The sequence below is a fragment of the Phyllopteryx taeniolatus genome, chromosome 3 (assembly GCF_024500385.1).
Source record: "Phyllopteryx taeniolatus isolate TA_2022b chromosome 3, UOR_Ptae_1.2, whole genome shotgun sequence".
Taxonomy (NCBI): Eukaryota; Metazoa; Chordata; class Actinopteri; order Syngnathiformes; family Syngnathidae; genus Phyllopteryx; species Phyllopteryx taeniolatus.
The window spans coordinates 9,124,991-9,150,256 of NC_084504.1; the positions used below are offsets into that span (position 1 = coordinate 9,124,991).

At 39.2% G+C, this 25,266-nt stretch overlaps 1 protein-coding gene across 4 annotated transcripts in view; it reads left to right on the plus strand.

Annotated features, from left to right (window-relative positions):
- Window positions 1-25,266, plus strand: part of fras1 (Fraser extracellular matrix complex subunit 1) — a 242,070-nt gene that overhangs the window by 32,076 nt on the left and 184,728 nt on the right. The window contains exon 1 of one of the 4 annotated variants that reach the window (XM_061766874.1): window positions 2,219-2,357. The exons of the other annotated variants lie outside the window; for them this stretch is intronic. The gene's annotated coding sequence lies outside the window, so the exon portion shown is untranslated. Of the gene's footprint in view, window positions 1-2,218; window positions 2,358-25,266 lie in introns of those variants that run through there. 4 annotated transcript variants of the gene reach the window in all.

Below are 25,266 nucleotides of genomic sequence, written 5' to 3' on the forward strand. Positions count from 1 at the left end.
CCTGCGATTGGCTGGCAACCAGTTCAGGGTGTACCCCGCCTCCTGCCCGATGATAGCTGGGATAGGCTCCAGCACGCCCGCGACCCTAGTGATGAGAAGCAGCTCAGAAAATGGATGGATGGATGGAATATTCCATTGTGGTATTTTGCAAGCGTGCCACAGTTTTAAGATGCAAAGGAGGCATGCGTATGTTTGCCCACCAATGACCGCTTTATCCCACCGTAATGCAGTTGATGTTCCCATCGTTCCCGTGCTGTAATAACAACTGTTTGTCTCCATGGAACATCTGGAGCAGGTCCCCTCTCAGGTGGGTTCCACTGTAATTTGCTAGGGGAAGTGCCGTTAAAAACAAGGTGACTTGCACTGTCATTACAGAGTAATATGGCCCTTTAGCTTCTCTGGCATGCGTGTGTGGGAAAGAAAAAAAAAGTGTTGGAATGCTGCTGGGAATGAATGAATTTAACATGCAGCTCTTGTCTTGAATCCATTACATTTTTCAAGGGTGCCTAATAAAGTGAAATGAGGTGACAACGAGGGGAATCGGCCGTTGTTTCCTTAGCAACCGGCGGCACACTTGGGATTTAAGATGTTGCTTCTCCACGCAAAAATCGCTTTGGGCTCATAAAAAAGTGCAAATGAGGGGAAAAAAGATGAAAGAGAGAGCTTTTTTATTTATTTTTACTTTGGAAAAAGGAAAAATGTGCGAGAGACGATCAGAGCTTAAGGAGAACTGTTGAAGTCTCTAATGTAGATAAAACGTCCTTCAGATCGTTACAGCTGCCACGGAGGGGGAACTTGTTGAAGGGGGCCACCTGCGGCATCCCACCTTTGTAGGCTTCAATACGGTGGCGAGTGGCCCACAAATATACCAATTCATATCACTTTCATACTGTTCAGTTCAGCAGACGATTTTTGTGAGAAAAGAACAACATTCAGACTTCATTTGTCGCATAAAAGGGCTGCAGAAGGAAGAATGTGAAAGAGAAGATTTTACCCAAAGCAATTAAGCATCAGTCTTTACTGTGAGAAAATATGAACATGCTAACTTAATTTGTTGCCTAAATGGGCAACGGTAGAGGGTGAAATAGGAAGAGAGCAAAGTTATGGTCCTCCATGCCCAGCAGAGAGTTTGCCATTTGCCCCAAAACCTGTGTTGAGTAAACGGGTGCAATAGAAATGAAAATGGCAAGAGAGAAAAGTGATTCTTCTCCAAGCCAGTGGGGGGCAACATTTTACTTGAAAATGTTAATTCTCTGCTTTCACTGTATGAAAAGAAGGACATTCTAAGTGAATTTGCTGCCTTAGTGGGCGTCTGTAGCTACTGAAATGGGACGAGAACAAAGGAAATGTCATCCATGCCAATAAAGAGCAAGATTGTACTCAAAAAGTTGGGTATCTGCTGCTATTGTTGGAAAAGAAGGACATACGAACTTCATTTGTTCGCCTAAACAGGCTGCGGTCGAGATTGAAATAGGAAGGGAGAAAAGTGATGTCCTCAACGCAGAAGGGACTAACATTTACTCCCCAAAAATCAAGTGTCTGCCTTTATTGTTAGAAAAGATGGACATATTAACTTAATTTGTCATCTAAACGGGCTGCATTAGAATTTGAAATAGCAACGGAACAAATTGTCTGTCCTCTGTGTGACTTGGGGGAAACATTTTAGCAGAAAAAAGTGAAGTGTCGTCCTATATTGTTAGAAAAGAAGGACACGCTAATTTGATTTGGCTCCTAAACGGGCTGCAATAGAAGAAGAAAGCAAAGTGATTGCTGTCCATGTGAGTATGGAGCAATATTTGACCTCAAAAAAGTCATCTCTGCTCCTCTTGTATGAAGAAGTGGGATGTGCTGACTCCAGTTGTTGTCTCATTGGGCTGCTGTCAAGGTTGAAATAGGAAAAGAGCAAAGTGATTGCCCTCCATGTGAGTTTGGGGGGGTCAACATTTCACCAGGCAAATTTGCCACAACAAATTTGCACAGGGTTGTTTAGAGTTCCTGTATGTTGTTTTTAATTCATAAGTGAATTATTTCTGAGGTATTATTACGGTTTATTATCTTTTAATTGTATTTGGCTGTGCACAAATCACGTCTCGGCTCAGCCTTGTACAGCTTAACCCTCATTAGTATTGCCGTCTCCTCGGGGTGTTGGTCGCCGACTAAGCAGAAAGTTAGCAAACACGTGGCTAATTCGCGCAGGCGGATTTGTTCGTGAGGGGGAGGTGCACGTCTCGCGCTCAGTTTCGGCTGAGAGACTCGACACTTTGAATTTAAAACTCCCATAAAACACAAGTTGACCTCTGCCAGGATTGGTCGTCAACGCTCCCCGCAAACAACAAAAGGCCGCGCGAGGGGAACAGGTGAACATTTGGCTTTCATGGAGCGTGACCGTGGATACACAGTGAGGAGGAGGAGGAAGGCCATGTTTTCTTTTCACTGGTTTATGGTCTTGACGGATTAGGATGTTCACCCTGCAGTCCGGAGCCTCTTTCGGGGGCGGGGGAGTTTAGCACGTATTGTACCATGAGCCATGAGGGCACTAGCGTTACACGTCAGTTCTCCTTACCAGTAAACATGAACATTTTATCGACTTTATTGGAAGACAAGAGGGACATTTTAGCTTTGTTTGTCACCTAAATGGGCTGCATTAGATGTCTAAATAAGAAGAGAGAAATGTGATTGTCCTCCTTACCGCTAAACTGAAATATTTGTGTCTGCCTTTGTTGTAAGAAAATGACATTTTACCATTATTTGCAACCTAAACGGGTTGCAGTGGAGGTCGAATTAGGAGGAGAGAAATGTGGTTGTCCTCAACTCAAGTAGACGGCAACATTTTACCAGAAAAAGGGAAGGGTCTGACTTTATTGTAAGAAAAGAACATTCTATCGTCAAATGTTGCCAAATGGGCTGTAGTGGACCTTACTATTATTTTCTTCTGCACTCTTGCTGAAAAAAAACCCACACCTTTTTATACATTTTGTGTGTTTGAGAAGAGACGTCAAAACAGCCTGCAGACACGACAGTCGGTTGAGAGAGTGCGGAGGACATGACAAGTCAAATTCAGACACAGTTGAAGGGGAAGCGTAGTCGGGCAGACACTGTATGTCAAAGCTGCGAGTCAGTCATTGCTTCCATGCTCAATTGGTGATGTTGACACCTCGCAAACTCCCGAAATAGAACGCGTAGTCCTACTCAACCTGCATTTTTGGCCAATTCTGAGTTGAGACCCAAAAAACCCTGGATTAAAAAGAAAATTGTCAATTAGCAAGGCTACATGGTCCTGCTGGGATGGGCACGATACAACAAATGTGAATTATTCTTTTAGCCTTTCAATAAAGCAGTGTTGTATTGTCACTACATCCTCAAGCAACTGAGCCATAATGGGGTTCCCTACCAGCAACAGAGTGCTATTAATTCACGCCCGACTAATTGGGCTGTTGTAGAAATCAAAGGGACTTTTGGTGATCTTAATAGAAACTTCCTCATGGAAAGAAATAGCATATCTCATTGTAAATTTGCAGAATTAACAAGGGTATGGTACTTTCTAGTACTACTACGACGTTTTTGCAAAGGTGACAAAATGGACGTCATTACCAGAAAGAGTACTATTAAATTAGACACGCCTAGATGGGCTGTGGTAGAACTGGAAACGGAATCAGCAAGTTAGCAATGTTTGGTTCCTGTTTTGAATTGGAAGAAGTCCTTTTCTACTGCAGTCTGTGCGCATGGCCGTCATGATGTTGTACTTGCTAAGTCAGCCATGCTAAATCCAACTTGAATTTTATTTTAAATCATTTCAGCAAGGCTATTTTTTGGAGTTCTTATGTCCTAAAACAACCGAGGCATAATGATTTCACTACAAGCAAAAGGTGCTATTAATGTAGACTTGACTAAATAGGCTGCATTGGGAATTAGGAAGTAATGAGTAAGATAGTGTTGGTCAGTGTCTTCAACCGTCCTTCCAAATTAGTCAAAATTTGCTCTGTACAAAATCTTTTGTCCTTGGACTTGGTGAAGCAGCATGTGGCCAAGTTTTTCTTGCATAATCTAAGTGCAACAGAAGCTGCAGTGTTAGTGCAAAGACCTTGTGTACTGCATTCTGTGTGTCTGCGCTGTGTAGATAATCAAGTCTTTGTCTTTGGATGTGGTGAAGCTCTTTACACAAGATTATTCTTGAAAGAAAGAAAGAAAGAAAAAAGGACACGCTAAGTTCATTTATCACCTAGATGGGTGGAAATGATTGTTTTCCATGCCAATGCGGTCCAACATTTTAGCGAAAAAGTTGAGTGTCTTGTCTTTTTTGTAATAAAATAAGGGCACGCTAACTTCATTTGTTGCGTAAGGGAGGAAGAAAGCAAAGTGGTTGTTCTGTGCGCCAGTCTGATTTTACCCCCCAAAATTTAGCCTCTAACAACATTCTAACTTTATTTCTTGCCTTAAGGGGCTGCGGGTGAGGTTCAGTTGTGCAAAGCAATTGTCCCCCATGCTAGTTGGTTACAATGTTTTAGCCAAAAAGGCTTTGGCCTTCTTATATGAAGAAAATTGGCACATACTAGCTTCATTTATTGCCTATACGGGCTGCAGTTGAGGTTGAGATGGAAAGACAGCAAAGATATTCCCGTCCATGTCAGTAGGGAGTAACATTTACCCCAAAACTCATGTCTGCCTTTTTTATACAAAAAGAAGGACATTCTTACTCAACGGGTACCAGTAGAAACTGAAATGAGAAGAGAGCAAACTGATTGTCCTCCACACCATGAGGAAGTAACATTTACCCCAAAACTCAAGTGTCCTCCTTAATTGTAAAGAACATTCTATATTCATTTGATGTCTAAACGGGCTGCGGCAGAGAATGAAAAAGGAAGAGAGCAAAGTGACTGTAATCCATGTAAATTGGATCTTCTTAACATAAATACTCAAGTAAAGGAAAAAAGTATGCTTCACAAAAACTACTCTGACAAGTACAATTTATTCAAAATTGTACTTGAGTAAATGGAACAGAGTAAATGTAGCGCGTTCCTACCCACCAATGGGGATATGCTAACTTCATTTGCTGCCTATACAGGCTGCCAGAGATACTGAAATGGGAAGAGGGTAAAGTGGCTGGATGTTGAGTATAAAGTATCGTATTTGCTGCCATGTCAAGTGCCAGTGAAGACCTTGCATACTCCATTCTTCTGTACAATTTCTCCCCTTTTATCTTTATCCACTCATTTCCCCCCCACCATGTCATACTTCAATCCTCCCTTTTCAAAAGCGACCGAGTTCAAACAGTTCCCCCATGAAGTCGGGCGCACGCCGGCGTAGGATTTACCCGCTTTCATCTCCTCTGTTCCGAGGCCGTCGTGTTCGTTTATGGCCTCAAATTATTCCCCACACAACTTAAAAAAGACCCCACTGGCGCTTCTCTGTACTCCCAACGCCACCTGAGAGCTCCTTTTTTTTTTCCTTACCAGTATTTTTCTTTCAAGAGGCTAACCATGATGATGATGATGGTGATGACGACGACAATAAAAGTAGTGGAAACAAGCAAACCGCTGCTTGTTTCCACTACTTTTATTGTCGTCGTCATCGTAAACAAATAAAGAAGAACCAAACAGACCAAAAAAATGTCTTGTAAATTTGACACATCACAGAAAAGTCTTAACAAGCCGCTTAATAAATGAATATAAAATAATAAAATAAAAAATGACAAAGTAGGCTCCAAAATGGTCAACAATTGAGACGTTACTTTCACCTTGCAGACGCTGTGGGCATGTTGCTCAATGCTCTGAAAATCCCGCCTCCCCGGAACTTGCAGCTGTCAATCAAATACATACAGTATATTGCAACAATTCAGGTCTAAATTGTTCTCAGTCTTTGCGTGTTTTCAGCACTTACCTTCAAAATATTTAATCTATTTAGAAACAACACACCAACAACTTTGGTTCGACTTTAACAACACGTTCAACAATAAAATATAAAAAAAGAGGCTGTTTAGCTTAATGCTAACAAACAATGCAAATTGCCTTAGACGGGCTAATGAGACTAGCATCAATGTTGCGTTAGCTATAACCCTTTAAGCAAAGCCTTTTGAACACAAACGGTGGAAAGCGCTTGTAATCTCAGAATCACAGCATGCATGATGTCACTCAGGAATGTTTGAATGTAAACAAACGACTGCTGGGTTATCATAGCCGTTAGCCGTTAGTTCATCCGTTGGTGAGTAACACGCATATAGAAGGAACGGTTCAAATCTCCTGTCCCGTTTAGTCGGCGAGGGGAACTCAATGTTGGGGAAAAGCTCCTTGTGGTTGTAGTATCATAAACAAACGACGGGGAAAAAAAAGTCCAATTGCGGCAATATTCTCCGCTAAAGAAATATCACCGCTGAAAACTAATATTTTTCCCCATAGATAAAATATTGTTAGCCTAATAGTCTAATTGCCTAAGTCATTTTTAACTCACTGTGGCAAAATCAATAGAAAAAAATGCTAACACGCAATACAAAATGCCATAGATGAGCTAACAAGTAGCATTGATAGTCACTGAGTTATAACACATTAAGCAAAGGATATTTGAACAGAAGTCACTTGTCATTTTTAAGCGTAAAAAGAAGTAAACTACATTTCGCTCTATAGAAAAACATATTGTTAGCCTAATAGCATATTTGGCTATGTCATATAGGCCTACAAATGTTTTCAGAAAAGAAGAAAAAACATATTTTTAGTAAGCACTATTCTATTTTATGTTGATTTGGTAACAGTACTTTAAGTTCAAAATCAGTTGGGCAATTGTGCTATTAGGCTAACGATTTCTATTTCTATATTGTTAGCCTAATAGTGTTAATTCATTCATCCATCCATTTTCTGAGCCGCTTCTCCTCACTGTAATTTTTAACCTACTATGACCAAATCAATAAAACTGTTTGCTAAAAATGTGTTTTTTTTCTTGTTTTCCAAAAACTTTGAAATATGACTTAGGCAACGATGTTATTAGGTTATTGATATTTATTAGCTTACTGTCACAAAATCAACAGACACATTTGATTTTTCTTTATGTCTGCATAGATTCTCAGTCATCCAGGAGGTCACGATAGTTCTGCAAAGGTTGAATCAAAGGAACTGGACTCTTCTTGTTTGATGAATTTGTTGTTTTTTCTTGTTTACTGAGAGCAGTACAAAAATCTGTCCCAGGGCCACTGCTGCTTGTATCTCAAATTTATGCTCTCAAGTCAAAGCAAAAATTCAGCCCAACAACAGCTCCTTTCTCGAAAAACTCTAAGTGGGGTCACTCATATCTCAAGGCACCACGACTTGACTTGCTTGAAATTTAGTGAGAACTTCACTTGACTTGCTGTATTTTTGCAACACTAACTTGGGATTTGACATTTGAAACTTGCATGTTAAGACTCGAGACTTACTCCCACTTCTAGTCTGTGTGTGTGTGTGTTTGTGTGTGTGTGCATGTCCGTGGGATGTTTAGCGCACCCTATTGATTTTCCAAGAGTGCCAAAGACAAGCCACCTCTTCCCCCTGTTTACACGTTCAACACAACTGGTGCACTTTGTTGCCGGCGGGCAGTAAGCTACGTCTTTCTGCTGATGTGTTGTTATGTCGCCATGGCAATGGGACCGCGTCAAACGAGGCCCCGATAGCAGTGTTGAAAGATGACGGGCGGAGGTGGGGGTGGGGGAAGAGCTCCACCAAGGAGCAACAGTCTGACACATCTGAAAGTCTCGTTTGAGTGGTGAGAGAGGGAAAAAAAACATGAGGCTGAGCCTTTTCCGCTCCACTCCTCTAGGTGGCAGTAATGAGCATGGAAAAGGGATGGGTCACTGCCCCATTTGTGTCACGCATGCAAGCAGAATGTAACAGCAACAAAACTAAATACTGTGCATTATCTGTATTATTATTATTATTATTATTATTGATGTTATAATTGTAAAAGTAAAATATTAAAACAGAATATAAAACATTCATTCATTCATTTTCCGTACCGCTTATCCTCACGAGGGTCGTGGGCGTGCTGGAGCCTATCCCAGCTATGTTTGGGTGAGAGGCAGGGTACACCCTGAACTGGTCGGCAGTCAATCGCAGGGCACATAGAAACAAACAACCATTCACACTCACATTTGCACCTACGGGCAATTTAGAGTCTTCAATTAACCTAGCGTGCATGTTTTTGGGATGTGGGAGGAAACCGTAGTACTCGGAAAAAACCCACGCAGGCACCGGGAGGACATGCAAACTCCACACAGGCGAGGCCCGTTTTGAAGTCCTAGAACTGTGAGGCTGACGCTCTAACCAGTCGGCCACCGTGACGCCTAAATAAAAACAATTAACATTAATATGATTACATTAACTATTGTACTTAAAAGTATAGAGTGGAGTTAAAAAGGAAAATTGAAAAAGAAATCTAAATTAATTAAATAATAATAATAATAATAATGACCTAGTTTAGAGTGAAATATGATTACAAATATTGGTTAAATTGTTTTAAAATTGATACTGCTTTATTATTCAATTAAATATTTCAATTCCATTAAAAAAAGTCACGTTAAAATAATTTAATTAAATACAAAAATAACAAAGATTCAAATAACTGCCTAAATATAAAGAAGAGTGAAAACTGATTGGAATTAGGAGTAATTCAAATTTACGAATCGATATTTTACAGATTAAAATTAATTGGCAAATAAAACATTGAAATTGAATACAAAAAAATATAAGACAACTCAAGAAAAAGCACAGATTGAGAAAATAATAAAATTATTAGTAAATGAAATATCACACTAAAATACATAAATAAATAAATATCCAATTGATAATTATAAAATAAAATATTTAAAATTATTCAATTGCGATAGCACAATTACAACTCATTCAATAATTACAGAGCAGAAAGCACAGGGGGGAAAAAAGAAACGGTATGACGCATTACGGTCCAACTTCAAGCACAATAATGATCGCACGTTTTGGGAATCAATAGCAGAAATGTTGACTTATTGAACACAATCTCATTGGTTTGTTCTCTGAATGAAGTTGTCGATTGCTGGTGTTTTCCTCAATGTGTAACGTGCATGCACTATGCTCACAGTCTCCCCTTGAATAAAATTATTCACTTTAGCCATTGATGGCTGCTACAAATAACAATAAATGCTAACCTGAGCTGAACATGTTGTTGCGCATTAACTCTGGACACCGGAGTGTTATACTCCATAGTCTCCACTTTGCATTTACACTTCTATCTAATTAATTGTGTCACATTAACCATTGCTGGTTGCTACAAATGACAACATACCCCTAGAAATGATCAATTTAGCTGACCATATTGTTGTGACTTAACTCTGTACGTCGCACGCCACAGTCTCCGCTTAGCCGCACATGGCCCTCAGTTTCCAGTTTCCCTGTAGTCTGAGAACGTCGAGGCATCATCTCATGTACTCGTGTCTTCCGGTGCTAAAGAAAAAAGAGGCTATTTCCTTTATGGGGTCCACAAATAGTCGTCTATAGTTGTCTTGGAGTATCAAGTTGTGGAAAATGTGGACAATTGCTTTTTGACTCCGTGTTGCCGCCTTCATATTCCATTCCGAAGTCAAAATAGCTTGCGGCGGTGCTTTGCCTGCAGCTGTTTTTCGACGCTAAAATAATCTAGGATGGTTAGCGGAGCATCACTAAATATGGTTTTCGCTGTCATGGAGTCAACAGGAGCAACTGCTCTCAATAGACAAGGGACACAGAGCAAGACTTGAATAATTAAAAACTATCGCATATTTTGAATAAGCCCCTCCCATGTCACTGTTTCGTGTGAAAGGGACATACATGGAAAGGGGATGGGATGACTTGGACCAACAATTTCATAGATTCTGGGGTAAAAGGGGATATCAGGGAGGTAGTATCAGAGCAGGATGCTGTGTCAGTAGTCCCTTTCAGACTGTCTGTGAAGGGTGGGTTTTTCTTTTGTCACTGTTCTTTGTGAAAGGCACTGACACAGACTGGGGGGACGACGTTGACCTGACAATCTCATGGCTTCAGAGGTTATAGACCATCAGAGAGGTCATATCTGAAGGCGATACGATGTCAATAGCACCTTTCACGGTGCCACATGAAGCCATCTTTTACCCATATCCATGTTTTCTGTGTGAAAGGCACCGACATAGAATGGTGGGGACAAAGAATACCCAACAGATTTTATCTCAGAGAGGATATTTCAGAGCGAGATGCCATGTCATTTGTCCCTTTCATGCAGAGAGTCCAAGTTGTTGTTTTCCCGTTTCCCGCTTCTGTATAAAAGGCATCGACAACCAATGGGTGGACGGAATTGACCGAAGCATTTTGTGGCCTCAGTACAGTATCACAGCAGGATTCAGTGCCAGTAGCGCCTTTCACACTACGAGTCAAAGCTATTTTACCTGTGTTGTTGTTTTGTGTGTGAAAGTCATACACAACACAGCAATTTTCCCATTTGGGGGGATAGTAGAGTATCAAAAAAGTAGTATCAATAAGTCCACTTCTGGTCTTTTTCACTACCTTGTCCCACCTGTGCCGGAGGCCAATAACCCCCCCCATGCCTTGACACCCCATCGTTCTTGGTGGGCACTAATGCATTCTCATTTGTTCCTGCCTTGTAATAAAAGCCCTTCCTCCTCCTCATCATTATTTCCTCACTCAGCACTTCTCTGATTTACTGGAGGCTCTCTCACAGTGGTGTTTTGTTACTGACACACACACACACACACACACATTTTATCTTTACTTTTGGTTTAGACTCGTGTTGCCAACATGTTAACTTTAACTGTTTTGCTTTTTCCACCTTTTCATATAAACAGTGGTTAATTGTTTTTTGCACTGCCTAATAAATGCATTTAATTATTTGCATGGTGATTAGGAATATCTTTAAAAACAATGTTTAAAAAAGTAAAATCTTTTATTGAATTAAATATCATGCGATTAACTTCAGGCAGCATAATAAAATTAATATAAAATTGAAAAAAAAATACAAATGGAAAGTGATTTAAAAATTCTACCAAAATAAAATTGGGTTTTATTGAAGTACCTAAATTAAACCAAAAAAATACCAAGGTAAATGAATAAACAACATAACCTCTAAAACGGTTCAGTTAAGATTTGTTAAATTCAAGTATGTAAAATTGTTTGAGAGTTCACTGTTGTGTCGAGATGCCAACAGAAAAGGGGAAAGTCAAACTTTATTTATCTTCAGTTCAGCACTTTATTCGAACACGTATAAAAAGGAAGCTTTTTATTTGCTTGCTCTTATTGTGAAATGCAGCCCTATTTTGATTTATTAAATGAGAGAACATTACACAGTTGTGCTCATGTGTTTGATCACCAAGGCAGAATTTGTAAGATGTGTAAAAGTCTTTATTATGCTGTAATATCATTATATATGTGGTATTTAAAAAACAAAACAAAAATCAATAATATATATATAACTATATAATAATATAGTTTTTGTGTAAATATATTGTTCTAAAAAAATTGCAATTGTGGCAGGCCTAAGTATAATATAATAATATTAAAAGAAATGTTATAAATATTGATGGAGAGCAAGAGCAATGGATAACACAAAAATATTGTACAAACAGTAAGATTCAAGAAAAATCTGCAATATAATGGTACCGTGACACAAGAACCGCGATGTAGCGGAGGATTACTATATCTGTATTCCGTGATGATAAGGTGCGGGGACACATTGTTCCGGGGCAGGGACTTATTGTTTCCATGACTTGTGCATAATGGGACTCACATTGTCTCAAGTGTAAAATGATCGATGCTACTTTAAACAAAAGAATTGTTTTACAATCAGTACAACACAATAAATACTAAAAACATTTAATAAAGTTTAATTGAATGCAATTAAATGTGCCTTCAAAGTTGCATGAAAACATTGTGACACTGAGAGTTCAAATTGCTTCTTCTCTGTGTGCTTTGCGTTGACATATGACGACTGTAAATTGCTCCCGGAGGATGAATGGCTTTAAGGCGATGGCCTTTACAGAGAGAGGTTATCGAGTTCCATTCTTTATTTCTTCTTACTTCCGAGAACCTTGCGAGTGCTCTCCACAGTATGTCAGCCAGTCAATCGGGTCTAGCTGTGGTGTAAAGGGTTATCTTGACCAAGGCTGTACACGCTTCATCTGAGCTCAAGTACACCTTAAGAACATCTACTGTATTTTCACTACCATAAGGCGCACCGTAGCAAAAGGTGCAGTCTCAGTTACGGGGTCTACTTCTGTATTTAACACATACATAAGGCGCACCGTATTATTGGGCACAGGCATGGTAAAACATATGCTAGCTTAAAACATGCATGCATGCTAGCGTATGTTTTTAAAAAGGCAGCGGGAGCAAAAGTGAGTTCGGTTGTACTTTATTGAAGTATTTAACAATGTACTCCCGTTATCTTTTGATCAATCCTCATCCACAAATCCATTAAAGTCCTCATCTTCTGTATCTGAAATGAACAGCTGAGCAAGTTCTCCATCAAACACGCCGGGTTCCCTCTCGTCATTGTCGGAGTCAGTCTTGTTCAGCAATGATGCCGGTGTTTTCCTGCTTCCTCCACTTGCGAACCATGGATGCGTTGATCTTGAAATCTCTCGCGGCTCCTCGATTCCCATGTTCCGCCGCGTAACTGATAGCTTGCAGTTTAAACTGTGCTTTGTAAGCGTGTCTCTTCATAGGTGCCATTTTCGGGGGTCCTTAGCCATACCGATGTTGTTTTGCACAATGCTCATACCGGCGCTATATACCTACTGGGGGCGTGCCTTTAGCGTCCTCTTTCACGCGCAGCCTTCCCCCTTTAACGTCCCCATGCTGTCCTCGGTCACGTCCGCCTTTCTTCTATATAAGCAGCGTGTCGGCAGGAAATGCTCCCAGTCAGTCAAGCGGAGCGCTCATGAAAGTCAAACAACAACATTTACAGATTTTGGAACTCGGTGCACACATAAGGCGCGCCGTATTATAAGGCACCCCGTCCATTTTGGAGAAAATGTAATACTTTTAAGTGCGCCTTCTTGTCGTGAAAATACGGTACTCTATCATCTCATTGGAGTTGTGATAAAATATTTCTTTTATTCACATTTAAAGTCCACAAAGACTGTGTTCAGCTTTCAAAATTAGATCAATAAGACTTATACCTCCCAACCTAACACCGGTTTAACCTATCTATCAACCAACCAACCAACCTACGTACTTAACTAAACCTACCAGCCTACCACCTTACATACCAACCTACCAATTAGGGCTGCACGACATCGGGGGAGGGAAAAATTACACTGCAATTTTCTTTAACCCTGCGATAGATATTGGGATGTTAAAAAGATCCAGAATAACAGAATAACGTGAAATCCAGCACACATTTCTCTTTTTCCCTCGCTAGAAAAACTATGCTCAGTAGAGCACAAACGTATATGGAGTCATTTGTATGAAGTCTACCTCTATTTATATGCACTCCAGTATTGAGCAATAGTCCAGCCAGACATGAAGTTAAATCATTTCTTTTCATGCCCAGTTACAGTATACTCTAGTCATTTGCGCATTCCTAACACTATTCCTGTTTTTAATCATTTTTTTTACACTTATGTTTTAACATATGCATTAGTATTTCTATATATGAGTGCTTTAGTTTAAGCAAGACACGTTGTGTACACCTGAAGTTTGTCCCTTCAATAATGCTGTGGCTCTCCCCCCTGGCCCCTGAGTGTAATCTGTTGCGACATGCATTTGTTTGTCACATTCTGAAGAGAGATACAGTAAATGCAGGGGTGTAATTGTTTCCCATGTCCTCAGTAATAGTTGTCATACCAAAAAATAAGTATATAACACCCTGGGCTTCTCCATGTATATTGTTTGTTGGGTTATAATTTACCGCAACATGGGTGCTCTTGTTACTAGCATGTCCAACCAGGTCCCTCTGCTGGTCACTAATTAATATTACAGTTGATTGACTGCATATCAATACACCAACATTGGCAGGACCCTGCAATGTGACGATTGCGCACACGTACATGGTACACGATTATGATGCTAAAACGATATATTATGCAGCCTTACTACTAACCAACCTGCCTATTAATCTACCAACCTGCAAACCATCCAACCAACCAACCTACCAGCACACCAACCAACCTAGTCTTGTAGAGTATCTATTTCAACTAATTTAGGCCCATCCTGCCTTGGCGGAGGTCTACTGCGAGTGCCTTTCTAGTTAAATGAAGACCTCCCCTCGGGGACAAATACCGGATCCGGCTACGTATTTAGACGGTCATCAAAAACACGTCGAAACATCATCGGTCACTGTGCACAGTCGACCCTCAGGAAGGAATGATCGTGTTTCATGTTGTACAGTGTGTGCATGCGCACATACTAGTCTACACACTCAAAATGTATGAACGTCAATGTGTGTATTTAATCCTCTTAGCGCTCTCCTATGAAGACTTCCCGCCCCCTTTCAGCTCCACATACATCCTTAGGGTTAGCTTCCGGCGGATGCTCACTGCTGGGTTTTTATGTAAATACAGCGTCCGCTCCTAAATGCCTCGCTTTCAATCACCCAGAGCGTGTTGGAGCCTTATGTAAGGTGTTGATCTGCTGGGAGGTAGATTGATTATCGTGCTGCTAATGACTATGTACAGTATGTTTGCCTCACACGACAAATGGTGATTCCATGTTGGGAAAAAAAGAAAATAATGAGGATGGTAGGAAGTTGGGAGAAAGGACAGAGTTAAGGTGGGAAGGTATAGTAAGAAGGCTTGCAAATGTAGGCTTGAAGGAGGTGGAGAAATAAAGCACACAAAGGGGTAGATTAAGAAGGAAGGGGTGGATGGAAGGAAAGAGGGGATACAAGGAAGTTGGGAGGGAAGACAGATTTAAGACACAAGACGTTGACTCATTCACTGAGTTCCCCATATTGCCAGCCGTTTTAGAGCATTTTCTCATATTTTTCAAGACCTACGGAATATTGTGTTCTGTGAACAATTACTAAAAGAAAGAGTAGATGGTGTTCTTTCACCAGAAAAAAAGACAGATTTTTTTCTAGCTTTTACTGTTCTTTAGTAATCAGCAGTAGAACATGGGTTGGTTTCACTAAGAACCCCTGTTTCTGAACATAAAGTGGAGAAAACAAGCTTTTTGTGAAAAGAAACATGTCGAGCAGAACAGTGACTTAGACGCCTCAACCCACTACTAACATAAAGAAGCCTGAGAAAGTGCTTTGGATGGCAAAATAATCATTTATTTACAGAAACAGTCGTGCCGTGAGAGAAAAGTTTAATTTGTTCCATGACCACGCTCCTAACTCAAAAGATTTGTCCCTGTTGAAATGAATGGAAATGCCGTTAATCTGTTCCAGTCTCCCCAAAAACCCAACAAAGTTGTTTGTAATGTGTTTGTAAAATAGCACTCTCTAATATTATAATTTATAAAAACATAAAGTCATGACATAAATAGAATGTAAATAATTAGACAGTTTGTACATCACGATTATTGAGACTTCGTCTGGTGTGCGCGACTTGGCTGCCAGGGGGCATTTTATAATGCATTCATGAAGACACAAACGAAGATTTTCACAACTGTAAATGACTCAGTAAGCTCCCATGATATTATTTTTTTTCACAGAGGATAAAGAATATATGCCTGTGCGCATTGTTGTATTGTCTGTCAAATTGTGTCATTGTTTAGAAGGTTATAACACCGGAAAGATCGATGATATCCGTTAGCCCATCAATGGCAATTATGTGTTATTAAGCTAGAAGGAGCATTCTTTGGTTGTTTTAAAGTGTATTTCTCTTTGTTTTATGTTTAATTTGACAGTAAACATCAACTAGGAGTGGCAATAAACAGCTCGAAGCCTCTTTTTTGAAAAAGAATTCACGATGTGTTACACTGCTGCTTATTGTGACATGAGTTGAGTTCACACCCACCATACATCGCTTATATCTCAAGTTTGCACTCGCAAGTCAAAGCAAAACATCGTCCGAATGACAACTCATATCTCAAAAAACTAAGAAGGCTCACTCGTATCACAAGGCACCGCTATACCTATACAACTAAGAAATGCGCCGCGAGCGATCGATACTGGCTCACTGCATGGCTCGAGTTGAATGTCAGTGGCTTTTTTACATGGCGTTCGCCATTCACTCCATGAACTGAGTCATCTTTTCTCACGACCGTGACACACTCTCTGTTAATACCATATACTAGGGCTGCACAGTCAATCTAATTGCAATTGTGATTGCAATTTTGGCTTCCACGATTAAACGAGCCCGATCGTCTGCAATTTTTTAGATTTAAAATGTGGGCACTGCTGCATACGAAAAGTGCTTCATTTGCAGCAGTACCCACAGCCTAGTCAGCCAACCACGGAACGCATGGTTAAGGCTTCATTAAGATCCGGCACTGCTCTCCGGTGCCAACATCAAAATAAAAGCCTACAATGGCATTGATCTCCAATATAGTAATATATGTAGCTTGTAATATGAAGTTTTCTCTCAGCACGTTGGTGGAGAGGTGGCGTGTCACAATAATACACTATTAACAATCATTGTAGCCGCCGACTTGATGTCAACTTTTCTGCTGGCCTGGCAGCAATGAAAAAAAGAGAAAATGGAGAGGGAAATCAAAACTGGCGAGTTCTTTGCAGTTTGTGACCGTGCATGACTGACCAATGGTCAAGTAGAACAATGGAGACATACCGTCCTTGACAATTCACAATATTGACGACGAGGATTTTCAAATGTAAAGTCGGTGTTTGCACCCTAAAACTATTGCCTTCTATGTATTAACTGTATTTGCTTCCATTAAGTTGCAATTTGTGAATGCACTTTGTAATAGCACATTTATTTAGTTATCCCTTGCTGAAGTACAATTTACTTGGGTAAATTCAGTCCTATTTAAAGATTAATTTTGAACTGGAAACTGTTACATATTGTTTGTTAAAAATTGACTTTACACCTGATCGATATCGGCCGATAATTAGCATTTTATGCTGATCGGCTAATCGGCTTTAATGTCATGATTTGCCGATCCAATGACATCATTGATCGATGTTCACATACTTTTAATACGATACCGCTCGCAAACAGGCAACAAAACGTTATGTATCCTAGCAAGCTAATGCTAGCACTAACGGTTGAAGCGAACATGCAGGCGTTCTGTCGAATCATGCTCTAAAGTTTTGGTGTGTGTGAAGTAATTTAATTACAATAAAGTAATTGAATTACAGTAAGTTAGCACCCATTATTTCTGTCATGTTGTAATGTTGGTTTGACCTGACTGATTAGAATACACGATCTGACTAGAGCAGTGATTTCCAACCTTTATGGAGCCAAGGCACATATTTTACAATTGAAAAATCTCACGGCACACCAACAAACAAAAATGTCACAAAAAATGGATACATTAATTACTGTATTTACTTCCTGCCATCTAATAGAAAACCATTTATTTGTTCTGTCTGTCACTATGCCTCACTGGCATAAATAGATGAACAAATATACATTATTTATTGCAACTATAATTTTTTAGCAATTAAGTACACAAGTATATACAGTAAATGAAAAAGTCATTTAAATAGACACATTGCTCCATCTTGTGATCGGATCGGTGATCGGTTATCGTTTTTTTAAAGTAGCTGAACGGTGATCGGCCCCAAAAATCCTGATCGTGTAAAGCCTAGTTAAAAAGTAGTGCAATAAAAATATTTTTTTTTTCCTGACATGAGGAATAATCATAATTAATAATCATGATTACAATATTGATAAAAATAATCATAATTATTATGTTGGCCATAATCGTGGAGCCCTACCATATACCTGTAGTAATTGTAACTAAACGTACAACAAAATGAATTACTTACATTGAATATTTAAATACAAGACACACATCGTTTCGACATCTTATGCTATCAGTCAATGGAAAACCCTATTGATGGGGTAGCTAACATTAGCATAAAATCACGGGAGGGATTTATCTTCAAATAACAGATATTTACCCACAAACGCCGTAGTAACATATATACAATATAGAAGCCCTATATATAGATTTGTTAAAAACAGAATATATAACCCTGTATATGTAAGACAATATAACAATACATGCATATAGTCTTCCTAATCTGTGTAAAACGAGTTTAATAAAGTTTTATTGTGACTTTCTTCTTCTACTCTTTTTTAGCTTGCTGTAATATGCAGCTCCATGCATGCATCACAGCACATTGCCCCCAAGAGGCCAAGGCGCATACAGCAGGAACTGCAGAACCAGTCATGGCTTTGTATAAAAAGGAAGACACTTTTTACCCCCTGACTGTCGGACATGAAATCAGTTTGACCTGCTTTAGGTCAATTAGGATTACCAACATTATTTCAATTTGCTAAATGCCAGAAAATTGATGGAAGGATTTTTTTCTTCACAAATATATATAATAGACAATACAGTCACCCCAGGCATGCCAATGCTTTCAGCCATGGCTCTATTTATTTTTATTTTATATTATTATTTTATTTATTTATTTATTTTTGTTGCTAAATATGTTATTATTTTACTTGCTACTAATTTATTTTCTAGTTGTTCTATTAAATTATATTTGAAGTTGAGTTTTGGTAGTTGAATACTGTAAATAGTTTCAGAATCAATGAATAATTGTGTTTATTAATCGTGATTTCAATATCATTCAAAATTATCGTGATCATTATTTTTCCATACTCGCCCAGCCCTAGTATATTCGGGCTGCAACTAATGATTATTTTAATAATCGGTTAATCTGTTAATTATTTTTTTGCTTCATAAATGAATTTGATTTTAAAAAACTGTTTAAAACTTCCATCCCTTTGTTAAAAAAGGGACATTTCAAATTGACAGTACTGTATATAAATGAGTGCCAGGTGCCTAACCTTTTCCAACTTCGAACATGCTGACATTTCTGTCCCGCCTAATCAAGATGAGTAGCCGAGATTCACCACCTTATCTGTATCTTCTACTGTGCTATACTGATATCGAATCCAAAGCGATGCATCTCACCGCCATCTACAGGGATCTGTTAGTCCTTACGGTGGTTTACAAGCATGAATTTCAAAGACAAGCTGGGTGACATTTTCTTCCATGCCTACCCGTTGAAAAATGGACGAACATATACTGTATGTCGGTGGCAGCCAACAGTTCGATTCTAGTTGGCGAACATATACAACCATGGCAGTGAATGACTTAAAAAAGGGGTTCTTGCAGGAATGGTGGTAAAGAGGGAAGTTGAGAAAGAAGTTAGGATATAGGACGAAAGTTGGAAAGGAGGCATATGCGAGGGAAAGAAATAAATAACAAGAAGTGGGTAATTATGAAGGAAACAATGCATAAAAGTTGGGAAATAAGTTGTGATGGAAGGCATCAATAATGAAAAGAAAGGTACACTAGTAAGTTGGGAATGATGTTAGGAAGCAAGTCAATTAAATTATTGGGTAGTTGAAGGAAGGGTGGCATAGTAGGAAGCTCCATCCATCCATCCATTTTCTGTAACGCTTATCGTCACTAGGAAGTTGTGAAAGAAATTGTCCTGTGCAGACTCGCACGACCCAGCAGCAGCAGGCCTCTACATTATTAAAGAGCAAGGGAGGGGGGTCGGGGGCCCCCTTGAATGCACTTTTTCTGCTGGCAGAGTTGACAACAAAAAGCGCCACTTGAAAGGCTCCCAATGCATATGCATTATGAAGCCTTTGTTTTGTTAGCCTAAAAGCTAAATGCTAGCAGCTGTTTTCAGATAAATCGCTCTGGGGCTCGGGGTGTCAGATTTGCGGGGGTATGAGCCCCTAACTAGTCAAAACATGACATAATCTTATTAAAATGACTGCAAATGAGTCTTGACACATGGTAAATGGTATCTTGAGTCAGCGCCTCAGTAAGTGGAAAGAAATGAATGATAGGCCATGTACAGGAAATTATACAGTATATAATTTTTTTTCAAGAAAAAAAGTCGTATTCTTAAGAATAAAGTTTGGGAAAAAAATAGTAATCTCACTAAAGTTAAAAAAAAGGGAAAAAGTTGTATTTTACAATAATTAAGTTGTATTTTTTTTGAAAAAAAGTTTTTTCAAGTCATCGTCAGGTGATTTTTCTAAAATGGAGAAAACATTACATTTTACGCGAAAAAAAACAACATTAATTTTCCTGAAGAAAATCATAAATTTCTGACAATAAAGTTGCATTTTTTATTTAAAAAATTATCTTAGTAAAATAAAAAAAATGAGGGAGGAAAAAGGTGGGATTTTATAAGAATAAAAATTTATTTTTCTGAGAGCAATGTCGGAAATTACTTTAATATGTATTTATAAATAATAATCTTTAAATTAATTGTTTTAAATTTTTATGACAATTAATAAAATATTAGCAAAAACCAGTATACCAGTATACAGTCATACATTGTTTTTTCTTTTTTCAAGAAAAAAAGTTTTACTCTCAGGAAAGATTTTTAAAATGAGGGGAAATGATTTTACAAGAATAAAAACGTATGTTTTTGATAAAATTGTTGTACATTTAAGAGAAAAAAATGTGCATTTTTTTTTTTTAAGAAAAATATATTTTATGAGATTAAAATAAATTGAGGGAAAGTTATAATTTACCAGATCAAAAACATTGTTTTTAGGCTTTACACGATCAGGATTTTTGGGGCCGATTAGCGAATTTTAAAAAATTATCACCGATCCGATCACAAGATGGAGGAACGTGTCTATTTAAAGGACTTGTTCATTTACTGTATATACTTGTGTACTGTATACTGAGTATCTTCAAAGGTATTCGCTAGCATTTAAGACAAAAGGTAAAACATTAATGACCTCTAGAGAGCATTCAAGGATTGGCCACTGACTTTAGTTTAAGTTTTCAGTCAGGTCAAACCAACATTACAACATTATAACATGACAGAAATAATGGGTGCTAACTTAGCGGAATTAAATTACTTTATTGTAATTAAATGACTTCGCACACACCGAAACTGTAGAGCATGATTCAACAGAATGCCGGCATGTTTACGTACAACTGTTAGCTAGCTCTAGCTTGCTAGGCTACAGAACGTTTCGTTGCCTGCTTGCGAGCCGTATCGTATTAAAAGTACGTGAACATACCTCAAGCAATCCGCAAATGAACGTCCACTGAATGACCACTACACATTTTTCCTTATTTTATCATTTTTTACCCCCACACAATACATTTGTGCGACCTATTGGTGTTGTCGTCGCCATGGTAACGTGTGTATCTGGTCGCATTTGATTTGACAAGATAAAGCCCAGTGTTGGTAAAAGACGGGATGCGGTGGTATACAATACAAGATTTTATTGCAGTAGTCTGACATAGTGCAATCGTGAAAGACCCTATTTGTCTGGTAGTCTGATCCAGGAATTACGTGCTGTCTGTCTGAGGTACCACAAAAAAGTCACACACCGCTGAATGTTTTTTCACCGACAAGATTGAAGTAAAACTTTTTGGCCGTCGGATAGTAGCAGTACTACATCACAAGACACGTGACGATGCTAAAACTAGTTTATGGATTGGTACACGACGGCGACGTGGAGTAAATGTCTTTTGCGGAGCCGATCAGTTATGTCATTGATCGGATCGGCGAATTATGACAGAGCTGATCAGCCGATCGGCATAAAATGCTGATTATTGGCCGATACCGATCAAGCCGATCAGATCATTGTAAAGTCTAATTGTTTTTGAGAAAAGAAAGTTGTAAATTTACCAGAATAAAGTTGCTTAAAAAAATCTTAGCAGAGTAAATGACATTTAAGGGGAAAAAGTTGTAATTTTACAATAATAAAGTTGTATTCTAAGAGTTATTAAGAGAAACAAAATGTTTGTACTCTAAAGAGATTTTTTTTAAATGACCAAAAAAGTTTTAACTTTACGAGAATAAAAAAGTCGTAATCTTATGGCAGAACTTATTTCTTTTTAGAAAAAAAGTCATATTTTTGTATAATAGAAATTGTACTATTATCAGAAGTCATTATCAAAAAATAAATAATTCTATGAGAACACAATGTACTAAAATAAAACTATTTTTTAAAGAAAAATTGGCACTCTTACTGATACAAAATGTATTTTTTTTAAATGAGTTATACAAGAACAGTATTTTTCCAAGAAAAAGAAACTGTTCAGAAATGTAAAAATCGCTTGTATTTGACTTTTTTCATCTTTAAATTTTACTTTAAATCTTGCAATCTGTTTTTTTTTTTTTTTAGTTTTTTTAAGAAATATATCTTTAATCTCGAAAATAAGTATTATTTTAGTTAGATTACTACTTTTACTTGCAATTGTATTGGATCTGGAGTATTTCCTTACTATCTTTATCCCAAGATTTATTTAGACTGTGTTTTGTGGATTATCTGTGTTGATATCTTATTTACACAGACCCGTCTTTTCCTTCATAAAACGACTTCAAGGAGACCATGTCCATCCGTATGAGCGGGTGGGCTACATACAGTACAGTGCTGCATGTCTATTTGTGTCTTGGTAAATGGGTTAGGGTGGACCAGAATAATCTCGGTGGCTCCCAGTGAAGAGTTTTGGTATAAATACACTTTCATAGGACCAAGGAAGCAGATGATGTCTCTACGATAGCGTCTGAATTAATCATCTCGCTCTTCAAGTCTATTTATGAGGCAGGGACTTTTTTTCCCTCTTTGTGAGCCAAAAGATTATTCATCTAAGGAGACCTCCAGCGACTGTTATGTGATCCAGAATCTTGATGCTGAAGCTTTATACCATCCAACCTAACTAGATGGGTTGGCAGGAACAGGAAGTAAACATGATGGCACCAAAGTTAGCCTGAAGGAAATGGAAGCATATTGGATTTTATTTCTGTGGAAACAGCATAAAGTGGGATTTGTTCAGCCCACCTAGTTTCTCGGTTAGACAGACTGCCAAGGACATTGAAGAAACAGAAAGTAGACAGGAAAAGAATGGTTTGTCATAAGGCAATGGCAATGGCAGATTTTACCACTTGGCAAACAGCATAGGGTGAAATTAGTTCAGGCCCAACTAGTTTCTTACGTCATCAGGCTGCCAGGAACAGATAGCAAACATGAAGAGAGAGAAAATTGTGTTACGGTGATGGGACTATAGTGTTTTTTTTTCTACTTTGGCAACAACAGACGGTGGGATTTGTTCAGGTTCTTACTAGTTTCCTGCTTAGTTGGGCTGCCAAGCCAATCCAGAGCTGAAAGTAAACGGGAAGAGAGCAAAGTTTGTCTTAAGGTAATGGAAGCATCTTGGATTTTACCATATGGCTAACAGAAGACAGTAGGATTCATTCAGGCCCAATAATTTCCTACCGAGATGGACAGTATCCTAGGAATGGAAACAAACCGAAAGAGAGCAAAATTGATCTCAAAGCAATGGAAGCATAGGGTATTACCACTTACCAAACAGCAGATGGTGGGATTCATTAAGGCATAACTAATTTCCTGCCTAGACAGGCTGCCAGGAACAGAAAATAAACAAAAAGAGACTGAAAGTTTCTCATAAGATAATAGAAGTTTAGTTAATGTTACAACTTGGCAGCCAGCATACTGTGGCCCCAACGTCAGGCCCAACTTACTAGACAGACTTACTAAGGAACAGATAGTAAACAGGAACTTTGAGGCAAATATTTTTGCTGCCAACATTTTGGGACTCCTGGGAACTTCATGGGGGCTGATGTACTCGAGCGTGAAGCTGGCGATGTTTTCTAATTCAGAGCCATTCAGCTATTTACTTTGAATACATCGGCGAATGTTCAACATCCTTCATTCGGCCTCGTCTTTTCACTGTTGCTCACACGAGAAACAAGCGTGAAATCATACGCATTGATAAAGTGACCAAACCGGTGCAAATGAGCGCATCAGGACTGAATTTAAGTTGACGCCGACTTTTGTCAGGAGCTAAAAGATTGGATATCGGGTTTGTCTTTTTTGTTCATCCACAAAAGGAGCGTGACTGTCCCATCTGGTGCGTTCACAAACATGAGGCTAATCGGAGCTGTTCGCAGACGGTGTTCGCATGCTTATCATGCTTGAAATGATACTGAAAGGATACTGCAACCAATGGGCTATGGTATTCATTCAGGCCCAACTACTTTCCTCCCTCGATGGGCTGCTATGCAAATCGTAATGGAAAACACATTTGGAGGAGAGCCAAGTTAGTCTGAAGGCCATTAAAGCATTGTGGATTTTACTACTTTGCAACGATCAGATGGTGGGATTTAATCACAGCCAACTAATTTCCTGCCTAAACTGGCTGCCAAGCAAACTTTTATTCTTGTACTGTTTAGAAATGTGTACTCAGGAGCTTCCGTCAGCTGGCAAAATTGATTAGCTGGCATTAGGGATGGGCAATATGGGCAAATAAAAATGACAATATTCCTCAACGTACAATTGCAAGGAATTTAGGGAGTTCATCATCTACGGTCCATAATATCATCAAAAAGGTTCAGAAAATCTGGAGAAATCACTGCATGCAAGCGGCAAGCCCAAAAACCAACACTGAATGCCTGTGACCTTCGATCCCTCAGGCGGCAGTGCATCAAAAACCGACATCAATGTGAAAAGGATATCACCAAATGGGCTCAGGAACACTTCAGAAAAACAATGTCAGTAAATACAGTTCGGCGCTACATCCATAAGTGCAGCTTAAAACTCTACTATGCAAAGCAAAAGCCATTTATCAACAACACCCATAAACGCCACCGGCTTCTCTGGGCCGAGCTCATCTAAGATGGACCGATGCAAAGTGGAAAAGTGTTCTGTGGTCCGACGAGTCCACATTTCAAATTCCATCCATCCATTTTCTGAGCCGCTTCTCCTCACTAGGGTCGCGGGCGTGCTGGAGCCTATTCCAGCTGTCATCGGGCAGGAGGCAGGGTACACCCTGAACTGGTTGCCGGCCAATCGCAGGGCACATACAAACAAACAACCATTCACACTCACATTCACACCTACGGGCAATTGAGAGTCTCCAATGAATGCATGTTTTGGGGATGTGGGAGGAAACCGGAGTGCCCGGAGAAAACCCATGCAGGCACGGGGAGAACATGCAAACTCCACACAGGCGGGACAGGGGATTGAACCCGGGTCCTCGAACTGTGAGGCTGACGCTCTAACCAGTCGTCCACCGTGCCGCCACATTTCAAATTGTTTTTGGAAATTGTGGACATCGTGTCCTCTGGACCAAAGACGAAAAGAACCATCCGGACTGTTATGGACGCAAAGTTCAAAAGCCAGCATCTGTGATGGTATGGGGCTGTGTT